The 12,040-nt window shown below is 34.1% G+C and overlaps 1 long non-coding RNA gene across 1 annotated transcript; it reads left to right on the top strand.

Moving 5' to 3' along the window:
• The first annotated feature begins 1,454 nt into the window (after positions 1 to 1,454).
• Positions 1,455 to 7,923, top strand: LOC134247514 (uncharacterized). The gene is made up of 3 exons (XR_009987869.1): positions 1,455 to 1,684; positions 5,647 to 5,722; positions 6,936 to 7,923. It is a non-coding gene; the product is annotated as an uncharacterized LOC134247514 (long non-coding RNA).
• The last annotated feature ends 4,117 nt before the right edge of the window (positions 7,924 to 12,040 follow it).

Raw genomic sequence — 12,040 nt, 5'->3', positions numbered from 1 at the left:
TGGTTTACCTGATAAAATTTCAAGCCAAAAGAACTTGTAAAAGATTTCAATTGTGACACGATAGCCTTTTTTTCTTTTAAGTTTACTGTTCTGTATAGGCAATACAGATCGGGACTGTGGTGGGCGGAGCTACTTTCCGTTCTGTATTAGCCCTGCATATAGTACTGTATTTGCCAACTATTCTGTATCTAAAATACAGCACGGTCTAAAAAAATCTTATTCAATTTATCAAAAGCACGTACAAATAGTAAATGCTGATGTTTTCTCATTATAAATTTTAAAGAAAATATTTCCCCTTTCACTTTCAGATTGCTTTAATGTCGCATTTCAGTTAGAAAATAAAAATCCATGACATCGAATCCATCTTTATAGTATAATATCTTGCTTTTGTAAATCCAGGCAGTAAGATTTAAACCGGGATTATAAGACCCCTGAAATATATAATGATAAATCTCCATCTACAACAGACCACAACAATAACGGTTACCTTATCTACCTTATCCATCAAGACTGACCATCACTCGATAACGTATACGCCATTAAATTGTCAAACTAATCTGACCAATTCTTACGTTTTCCGTGGAAATATATTTGAAGCGGGTGCATACCCCCCTTGGGGCCTCCTCCACAAAACTTTGGCGGAAGTTTGGATGCTTTACAGATATAAAGTGGGCGGAGCTATTTTTGGTTGATCGTGTCACAAATTATTTAGAGAACTCGACAGGTTCTGTTTCTAAGATACAAAACCGTCACGTTCTCTACATAATACGTAGATTTTTTTTTTCTTAACCATATACTTGATTACTATATTTACATATACGACAAATATTAAACAAATATCAAGCCAGATGAGACAACTACCTTGTAACACACATGTCAATAACCTTGAAGTAGTTCACTTGCTCCCAGGGTTCGACATAACAGTAGACCGGCAGCCCAAGTCGACCATATAATTGGAAGGTCCTCAAAATGTTCTGGACAGGTGGACAGTCGGTGCACTTAAAATCTAAACACTGTTTGAGACAAGATAGCGGTATTTTTCTTTTAAGTTTACTGTTCTGTATTAGCAACACAAAACGGGACTGTGGTGGGCGATGCTACTTTCCTTTCTGTATTAGCCCTGTTTACAGTATTGTATTTGCCAACTATTCTGTATTTACAGTGGAGGATATAATGAAAAGGGGGGCTCCACCCTCCCCACCCCCATGAGTTTTTTAACAAGTGCCAATTCATCATTTTTAGCTCACCTGAGCCAAAGGCTCAAGTGAGCTTTTCTGATCACATTTTGTCCGTCGTCCGTCCGTCCGTCCGTGTTTACGAGAGTGCATTTATTGGGTATTTTTCATGCCAAGATTGTACTTATTGGGTACTTTTTGCTTATTGGGTACCCAATAAGAAGTGTCGCTGAATATGCTTAAAACACCCTAATTGGGTATTTGCAGGTTAGTATCCAACAAAACTTGGACACGACGATTTGTCCAAAAAAGTGTCCAAAAAAGTTGCTTTCACGGACTCACCGTGTTTTGTTGTTTCAGTTTTACATTCGGAACTCTAAATTCTCGAGAGTTCCGAAAATCAACTTCCGTTGATCCTGATCATAACAACGTTTGTTTTCATGGAAAAAAAATATGGCGACTAAGAAACACTTAATGTCAACAAGATTTTCTGACTGACAAGAGAAAAGGTAAGTTTATTCGATTAATATTTATCTATTGCTGGGTTCTTGTTTAAGGAAAATTGATTTTAATGTAATTTTGAAAAAAATTGTGCACAAAATTAAAATAGATATATCGGAACAATTAATCCTAAGTTGCACTTGTATGTATTTTGAATTTTCTCTGTCTTTTAACTCTCTTGAGGGCGAGAAGTATTTAGTAAATGATCGTATATTGTTAGATAATCTTTAATAAATCGAAAGTGTTTATTATTTAATTTTATATCATAACCAACTAAGTATGTTCTGACAATGTATATTGGAAAGGGAAATGAAAATTTTAACAATCGTGTGTTCATGAATCAGCTGTAAATTATCGGTTCAAGTAGACAATATTACAATCGCATAGTGAGCTGAGATGATGATAAATGGGATAATTGACAACAACTAAATAATTGTATGTAAGTTTATCTCATCTGATATGTAACTTAAGAGATTCATTGTATTACTGAAAAACTTTCAGTCAAAACAGTGCTTCTTTCTGTCTTTGATTTTGACTGAGTGTCTGCTTTATTTTGATTTTTTTTTTAATTATTGTTCTTGTCATTTGTTTTAATTGATTTAAAACAATACTGAAATTGATATAGGGCTACTATAACTATTTCACATGATGGGTGTGTAATTAGCATCGCGCTACACCCGGGGCTTCCATTTTTGAGGATTGGGCTAGTGGTTTTCTGCACTGAGGAATCCCCTTGGGCTATTAGGAATTTTAAAATACACATTCGGAGAAAATTCCGAGAATCCAAATTAAATTTTGATATCTTTATAACGCAGTTGACTTAGATTTTGTAATTTTCGGAAAATTTCTATCTTTATCATGTTTATATAAAATAATGATACAAATAATAAGTTCTTATGATTTTATTCTAATAATTTTCATTGTATATACGCCATATATGGCTTTAAATGATTCAAGATGAAAACAAAATGATTTTTGCTTCGTTTTAATTAGACGAACTAGTGAATGACCAGAAAAGGAATATTTAAATTTTTTTTTTCATTTTTTTAAATAATTAATTTATATATGATTAAATTTTACCAGCGAAAATTAAATTAATCTTTAATTTTAAAAAGAATCATTTGTAGTTGATACCCAGGGGCCCGTTTCATCAAAGGTCGTACGCCCAGTCGTAGCGCTACGCCGGCGTAAAGTCGGGACTAGCAAGAATATTTGCATTTCATTAAAGAGCGTATCCTTACGCCTGACTAAATTTAGACCAAAATTTTAAATCTACTCATGGGTAGGCGTAAGTTAGGACGTATAGTTAAAATAAGGCCTTTTTATTAATTTTAGCGAGTTCTAAAGAAAAAGTAAGGTTCTAAGAAGAATTTAAAATACAAACAATGCATTATTTAATTATACATATTTTGAAGAGGGGGAGGGGGGGGGGGGGGTTGTTACAACTACTTGGGGAAGTAGTTGATTTGAGTTATAACGTACTCAAATAATATTTTGATAAATTTCTGCTGAGAAGAAAAGATTGTCTTATTAGAGATTTCTTACGTTTTGACAATGAAATCATACACATTTGATTGTGGTATTGTATGTCTAAGTTATTGCAAATCAATTTACATATATAACTGAAAGCGGGACGATACATGTATATGTACATGTATATACTATTTAGTTACGCTTTGGGGGTACCCATCTCTATCCGCAACTCCTTTCATATCACTGATTGAAATTTGGTGAAATTTTCACAGAATCTTTATTATATATTGCCATTGTGCCTTATTGTACTTTTTGATCCGACACATATTTTGGGTTTCCCACAGCAAAACATGGACACTGCCATTATATTTATATGGAAGGCGGGGGGATATCTTTTATTGAACTCATTGCTTACGGTACCTCTAGTTTCTTTTTCATTTACTAAAAAGAGACCCATTAAAATTGTCTATTTTGAAAAATATTTTCCAACAGCATATTTTCTGAAAAACAAAAATTACAAAAAAAAAATCGGTTTCAAAAGCATAGTTATCATCTTTCATCATGTTCATGTAATTTTCTACATTTAAGAAAAAAATTCAAAAAAATAACCCATCTTAAAACCAAATAGTTTTTGTCATGTTTGAAGAGTCCATTTCTTATTTACTTCTCGTCCACATGCGTGGATCCAGAGGGGGTCGGAGAGAGGGTTCAGAATCTCCCGAATTTGCAGATTAATTAGCATTGGATGTACAGATTACTTAGTTAAGGATGAAAGTAATTATTTTCCTAGGTATCTGGGACAAGTGATGACTTTCCGGCGAATCATATACCCCAACCCAGGGAGGGGGTTGGGGTCTCATAGACAATAAGAGATTTTTGAAAGTGGTAATAAATTATTGCTTTTATAATATCGATGTAAGACGGTGATAATTACACAGTTAAGTTCAAGAATGAATTATTCCTAATTTTTTTTTTCTCAGACAAACATTGATGCAGAAGACATCTTTAATTTTCATAATTTTGTTTAAAAGAGCAAATCTTACATAGTATAAGATAATCTGAGCGCATATAAAGCACATATAAGATGAAAATATATATGTTTTTGATTTCCTGCATTACTTACATTTTAATGAAAATAAAATAAAGAGTAGCTGTAACTAAATTTTAAAGACAGAGACCACACAAGCAGATAATTTTTGTAGGAATATCTTTGTAGTCATTTTTCCAACCCCCTCTCTCTCTCTCTCTCTCTCTCTCTCTCTCTCTCTCTCTCTCTCTCTCTCTCTGCGTAAAAACGGTACAAATGTACATCACATTTAATCTGCAGATAGTAAAGGATTTTTTCTATAACTGAACAATTATGAATCAATTGAATTGACAAAACATTAATAAAGACAGAGAGGATTATCTTACATGTACCATAGTAGTAAACGTGTAAAATTTATTTCTTGACTCAAAATGTGTTCATATGTAAACTGTTTGCATTTTGTTTTCATTATTTTTGCTTGCATATACATTTCTTATTAAAATTTTTAAATCTTATTCTGTCTCAAACTTAATTATAAGTATTTGTCAGTAGAATCAGTTTTTATCGAATCATGAAATTTATTATCAAAGGCGAAGTTATTAACCTGTATCAATTTCGGGAAGAGGGGGTATGGCTGTAATTAAATTTCCAAAATGAATAGTTTTGCTTAATTCCGAAATACAAGTACATGTACTGTCCTTTTCATCCTTTCAATTTATTAGACTTTTATTATTGAAATATTGTAAAAAACTAAAATTGGTTTCTTAAAAGATGCATGTCTCTTACATAACACTATAAACCCATGCATGTTTCAATTAGTGCAAGTATTAATTTATCTATAACTTGTGTTATTCTGTACATTGACGTGCTACAATTTATACATGTTTGTACGCTTTGGGCCATGTTTATGTTTTTGCGCCTGTGCAATGCAACGTTGTCAAGGACTTAGTCCTGTGACTAAGCGTATCTTTTACGACTAGACTTACGCCACTTGGTGAAACGCAAATTACGCCCGACGAAATTTTGGCGTAATCCCTGGAAGTACGCCTAAGTTAAGGCTTAACTTTACGACTTTTGATGAAACGGGCCCCTGACTTTTTTTCACGATGAACCTTTTTTCAATGATACTTTTTAATTTTTGCCTTATATTTGGGCTTGTCACTTTTTACTCGGGGATAGTAACTTTATTGCCACAAAGCTGTGGATTAGTACTTGATTTCCTTTATTGCAGAGCGATGACTATGATTTAATAGCACAAAAAGCTAATGGGTTTACGTATGTGAATTTATATGATTAATGCTTACTTGGGATTTTAGGATAACTGGAGATAATGATTCCTTTTTTCCATTGATATTACATAAATATTTTCCTACGTATTATGTTACAATAAATTGGTTTAGATTTTTTTTTATAAAAGTAATCAATAATTACAATGGAAATTGTTCATTGAGGATTTTCAATATGTAACAGGTCAAACAGGAACTTCAGTTGTGAACATTGCAGGGAACACACCCATCAGAAGATGACCCTCAGAAATAGGACAATTGTAAGTAATCAGTAAAATGAACAGGAATACTTCATGCCAACCATAAGATTTTTAGAGACATTTTCGCTTCTTAAATTAGAAGAGATAGAGGGAAAAACTTGTACATACTACATAACTACTAGGCAACCAACCTTTAACTGCAGGAAAGCTTTTGGTATGTGCAATACAGCTACATAAAACCTCTTTAGTATTCATGTTAAGTTTGAGAAAGTACCTTAGTATTTTTTCTAGTGTTTGCCACATTTTCATGCACACTGTTTGCTTGTTTGTACTATCATTTTATTTTAAATTCTTCAGATGACCTTTACCTTTGCCAGTTTAGAATCATTTGTTTTAAGGACATCTGAGGGTTGGTTCCAGAACTTAATTAATTGTAAAGTAAATACTGGGGTACTATACGGTCATAGGTTATGTTAATACATGTACAATATAACATTTTGTTCTGATAGAGGTGGCATACAGGAAAAGAAAAAATACTAGATATCACTTCAAAGGAATAAAACAGCTTCATCTTGTAGGTGTATTTTATTTAAGGATCACTACTTCATGTCTGATGTGCTGAAAGTTATTCATAATATGTTTGACTGTAATTTTTTCATATTTTCAACTTCTATCCAGCTTAGTCAATTTTAATTAAATTTTGTGCAAAGCATACCCCAGGAAGGGGGATGGAGTGTCAAGTGTGTCTCTGTCCCTGTCAACATAATTTCAAAGCAGTTAGTAAGGTTTGGGTCAATTTTAAATCCTCTTTGGCAGAACCTTTGGGCTAAAAACAATACTAATGTGAAAGCTTTATCATTAAGTGTAGAGATGTTTATGAAGATTAGTACCCCTAATGTACTGATAGTGTTACATTAGAAGTCTAAAATTTGCAAGGAATAGGTGTAAAATCTTTTTAAAATCTACTTCTTAACAATCAGAAACTAACATACTGTCTAATTAATATGCAACATCGTTTTGTGTGTTGAATGATAATTCCATTTTGATAAAATTATGGCGGATGGGGGATAGGATGAAGATGCAGTTAGACATAGAAGAAGAAAAAGAGTTGATAGAATTTAGTTTTTCTTCCATTTTATTTATCAATACATATTTCTGAATAAGAAATATACTTCTACTTCTTGGTTGGGTTTGATCAACATAAAGGGTGGTCTTGCTGTAGTCAAGAAAAACATGTTTTATACGGCAAAGAAATGCCTTTATCTAATTGCAGAATGAATAAAATGGACAGAGGCAGAACTGAAGGAGATGAATGAAATGAGGAATATTTCAAAGATTGCCTGAGCATAACCACTGCTACTGGATAAACATATGGCAATATAAAAGAGCAGGGTCAATGGAGGTATCATACAGTATAGGCCATGAGAGACCCTGGAGAAGAAAGTATTGAACAGAAACAAAAATAAAACCATTTTGACATTTATTGAAATATAGGATCAAAGTCTTACATGTAAAATTTGGGCATGTAATGACTTTTCTCTAGCTCTAAGACTTATAAGAGTGATGATTTGATTTAATATCTTTATCCCGATTTGTCGAAAAGATTTGGACATAGTGCATCAATTATTTCAAAGTTTTAATACAACAAATTCATTCATTGTACTTGTAACTGAGTTTTCTGGTGCGATACTGTTTTATCGGCTTCAAAACTAAGTTTGTGATTTCCAAACCAGATTAATGAGATCATGTAATATCTTTTAACATCGGTGACTATTTGATCCATTTTTTTTACATCTCAGAAGTATTTTATTATTACAGGGAAAATATGCATTGTATATGTATCTGTAATAAACAGGATTATAGAAATTTTCCATATAATACAACACAATCTTAGCAACTGAAGGCAAATTTTTATCAAGGGTGTGATCTATTTATCAATATGGTTTTCAGCATCTTGCTCTACCTGTAATGACTTGCTCCAAGTTCCAATATTTAAATTTAAATTTTGCAAACATGGTTATAAAATTCTTTACAAGGCAAATAGTTTAGGCACAAAATGCTGATATATTTCCTATCATTTGTAAAGTGTACACTGAATGAGATGTGGAATGTTAGAATTAAAGTATTAAATATGTTTTGGAATTATGTATGCTTATGCAGATAAATTTGAATTCAACTAGGGAAGGTAAATGTCATACTTATTGGGTTTGCAATCTAATGCAAGAGTATAAATATCCAAAACAAATTTGACAATTTTAATGAAGGGTATAAGTAACCCAAGAAGAATTGGACAGGTAAACATCACCTGTTGGGTTTTATTTTAATGTTGGGATGTAATATCCAAGAAGAGTTGAACCAATGTCCAATACCTATTGGGTTTTCTTTCTTACGAAAAAAAATTGAGTAACCCAAGAAGAATGTCCAATACCTTTTAGTTTATATACTATTGAAGGGATGAAGATATCCAAGAGGAATTGGACAGGTGTCCATAACATGTTGGGTAGTATTCTGATGAGGGGATTCTCAAAAAACCCAAGAATTAGACAAGTGTCCATTGCCTGTTGGGTGGGATGTAGATATCCAAGAGGAGTTGGACGGATGTCCATTACCTGTTGGGTGGTATTCTGATGAAACAATTCAAGAAACCCAAGAAGAATTGGACAAGTGTCCATTACCTGTTGGGTGAGATGTAGATATCCAAGAGGAGTTGGACAGGTGTCCATTACCTGTTGGGTGGTATTCTGATGAAACAATTCAAGAAACCCAAGAATTAGACAAATGTCCATTGCCTGTTGGGTGGGATGTAGATATCCAAGAGGAGTTGGACAGATGTCCATTACCTGTTGGGTGGTATTCTGATGAAACAATTCAAGAAACCCAAGAAGAATTGGACAAGTGTCCATTACCTGTTGGGTGGGATGTAGATATCCAAGAGGAGTTGGACAGGTGTCCATTACCTGTTGGGTTGTATTTTATGTGGAGATTCAAGAAACCCAAGAATTAGACAAGTGTCAATTGCCTGTTGGGTGGGATGTAGATATCCAAGAGGAGTTGGACGGATGTCCATTACCTGTTGGGTGGTATTCTGCTGAAACAATTCAAGAAATCCAAGAAGAATTGGGACAAGTGTCCATTACCTTTTGGGTGGGATGTAGATATCCAAGAGGAGTTGGACAGGTGTCCATTACGTGTTGGGTTGTATTTTGATGATGCAATTCAAGAAACCCAAGAATTAGACAAGTGTCCATTGCCTGTTGGGTGGGATGTATATATCCAAGAGGAGTTGGACAGATGTCCATTACCTGTTGGGTGGTATTCTGATGAAACAATTCAAGAAACCCAAGAAGAATTGAATAAGTGTCCATTACCTGTTGGGTGGGATGTAGATATCCAAGAGGAGTTGGACAGGTGTCCATTACCTGTTGGCTTGTATTTTGATGAGGAGATTTAAGAAACCCAAATAGAATTGGACAATGTACACATGTTCAATTGTTCTTGGGTAGTTTAATCCCTTCGTCAAAATACAACCCAACAGGTATAGGACACCTGTCCAATGCCTGTTGGATACCTTCATTCTGTCCAACATGTAATGGGCATTTGCTTATTATTAATTGGTCATGACTCAAAAAAAAGTTTCTCCATAAATATTTAATTTTGTTATTCAAGAAAGGTTGAACAGAGTCTGAGATGTGTTGAGTTGTGTTTTCACAATTCAGTTTTTTTGCACTTAAGTATTCATATATTTTAATATTAGTTATTTTGAAATATACAGGTGTATATCCTTATTGCTAAGAACAAATTAGTTAGGTGTTACAATAAAAGAGCTATATCACAGAAATTGACAAAAATATGGGTTCAAAACCAAAGGTTTTCAGTCTTGTCTGAATTTACCAGCAAATATTAAATATATAATAAATTTGAAATGAATAAAAAAAAAATAAGAAAAAACCCAATAAAATACGGACACGAGGATTAATATCCAATAAGATTTGAACAGTAACTACCCAAATAATGCTCTCTCGTGTGTACACTTTTTTTGTATCCAAGAAGCAGTATCCAATAGGACTTGGACTTGATGTACCCAATATATAACCAAATGTGTGTCCGTCCGTCTGTCTGTCCGTCTGTAAACTTTTCACATTTTCGACTTCTTCTCAAGAACCACTGGGGCAATTTTGACCAAACTTGGTACAAAGCATCCTTGGGTTAAGAGAAATTTAAGTTGTTAAAATGAAGGGACATATCCCCTCGCAAGGGGAGATAATCAAGAAAAGACAAAAATAGGGTGGGGTCATTAAAAAATCTTCTTCTCAAGAACCACTGGGCCAGTAAAGCTGAAACTTATGTGGAAGCATCCTAGGGTAGTGTAAATTCTAAATTGTTCAAATCATGACCCCCGGGGGAAGGGTGAGGCCACAATAGGGAATCAAATTTTTATATAGAAATATATAGGAAAAATCTTTGAAAGTCTTCTTCTCAAGAACAACTGGGCCAGAAAAGCTGAAACTTATGTGGAAGCATCCTGGTATAGTGTAGATTCTAAATTGTAGGAATCATGACCCCCGGGAGAAGGGCGGGGCCAAAATGGGGTATCAAAGTTTTATATAGAAATATATAGGAAAAATATTTGAAAATCTTCTTCTCAAGAACCACTGGGCCAGAAAAGCTGAAGCTTATGTGGAAGCATCCTGGTATAGTGTAGATTCTAAATTGTTCAAATCATGACCCCCAGTGGAAGGGCGGGGCCACAATGGGGAATCAAAGTTTTACATAGAAATATATAGGAAAAATCTTTGAAAATCTTCTTCTCAAGAACCACTGGGCCAGGAAAAGTGAAGCTTATGTGGAAGCATTCTAAGGTAGTGTAAATTCTAAATTGTAGGAATCATGACCCCCTGGGGAAGGGCGGGGCCATTATAGTTTTATAGGCCATCAAAGTTTTACATAGAAATTTAAAGGAAAAATCTTTGAAAATCTTCTTCTCAGGAACCACTGGGCAAAAAAAGCTGAAACATATGTGCCCATGGAAGGATCATGGGGTAGTGTAGATTTCAAAATGTCTAAATTATGATCAGTGGGGTAGGGTGGGGATGCATTATGTATAACAAGGGGGAAATCTGGTAATTTAAGAACAGAATGGTCAAAGCTTCTCAGGTGAGCGATGTGGCCCATGGGCCTCTTGTTTTGTATTGTTAAGACTCTGATAAACACAAATCCATTGTTCAGTACAACTGTAAAATATACATCAACTTCGTAACAGGAAATCACTTTCCGTTTGAACGCACACAATACACAGGTAATCAACAGAGAGAGAGAGAGAGAGAGAGAGAGAGAGAGAGATCAGGGGGGGGGAGGTCAGTGCATCTAGTTGTAGACCATGTCGGCAGTACTTGGGTTCATTATGAATATCAGGACACAATCAAGTCAATAATGGTTTGACCAGTATTTATTGATGGTAATAATATAATGAAAGAAAACGTGAGCAAGATCACAATACCCAACGCTCTCCAAAAACTCAAAGTGCTGAAAATACCGAAAAAAATGAAAGAATCGAAATTTCCCGGTAATATGCACATCTACAAATTGTGTCCTAAATATCTGCAAAGTTTGATGGAATTCTGTGAAGCGGTTAATGGGGAGTTGCGCTGGCAAACTGTTCATCTCTATATTTAAGGTATGGCCAAAAATCTAAGTTGAAAAGTGTTGAAATCCTAAGAAAAAATAATGGAATCGGAATTTTCTGGTAATATGTACATCTACACATTGTGTCCTAAATACATGCAAAGTTTGACGAAATTCTGTGCAGTGGTTTATGAGGTGTTGCGCTGACAAACTGTTTATCTCTATATTCAAGGTATGGCCAAATGCCTAAGTTAAAAAGTACGGAAATTCACAGAAAAAATAACGGAATCGGAATATCTTGGTAATATGCACATCTACACATTGTGTCATAAATACCTGCAAAGTTCGACGAAATTCTGTGCAGCGATTTATGAGTTGCGCTGACAAAAAAAAGACTGACTGACTGACACTCTGACGGACTGGTCAGAAACATTATACCTCACGCAACTAGTTGCGTGGGGTATAATAAAAACCTGAAATGAAGTCATTATAATTAATAAACATTTACAAATCCTTAACGACTTTACTTCTAATTACAAATATAACAGGAAATACATGTACATAAGTAATAAATATATTTACAAACCACATTATTACCTAACCTACTATATAAATTATAATTAGCATTTTGAACTGTTTCACGGTTTACTTTATGTTTTTGCGTGATCATGAAACAGTGAACTGTTGACCGGTCCACAGAATGAACTGTTGACTGTTTAAAGCATCATCGTAATATTCAAGTGTTTTGATGATCAC

This window comes from Saccostrea cucullata, unplaced genomic scaffold (genome assembly GCF_032062105.1).
Source record: "Saccostrea cucullata isolate Sc308-1 unplaced genomic scaffold, CSIRO_AGI_Scuc_v1 ctg5375, whole genome shotgun sequence".
NCBI classification, from domain to species: domain Eukaryota; kingdom Metazoa; phylum Mollusca; class Bivalvia; order Ostreida; family Ostreidae; genus Saccostrea; species Saccostrea cuccullata.
This window is presented reverse-complemented; position numbering and strand designations above follow the sequence as displayed.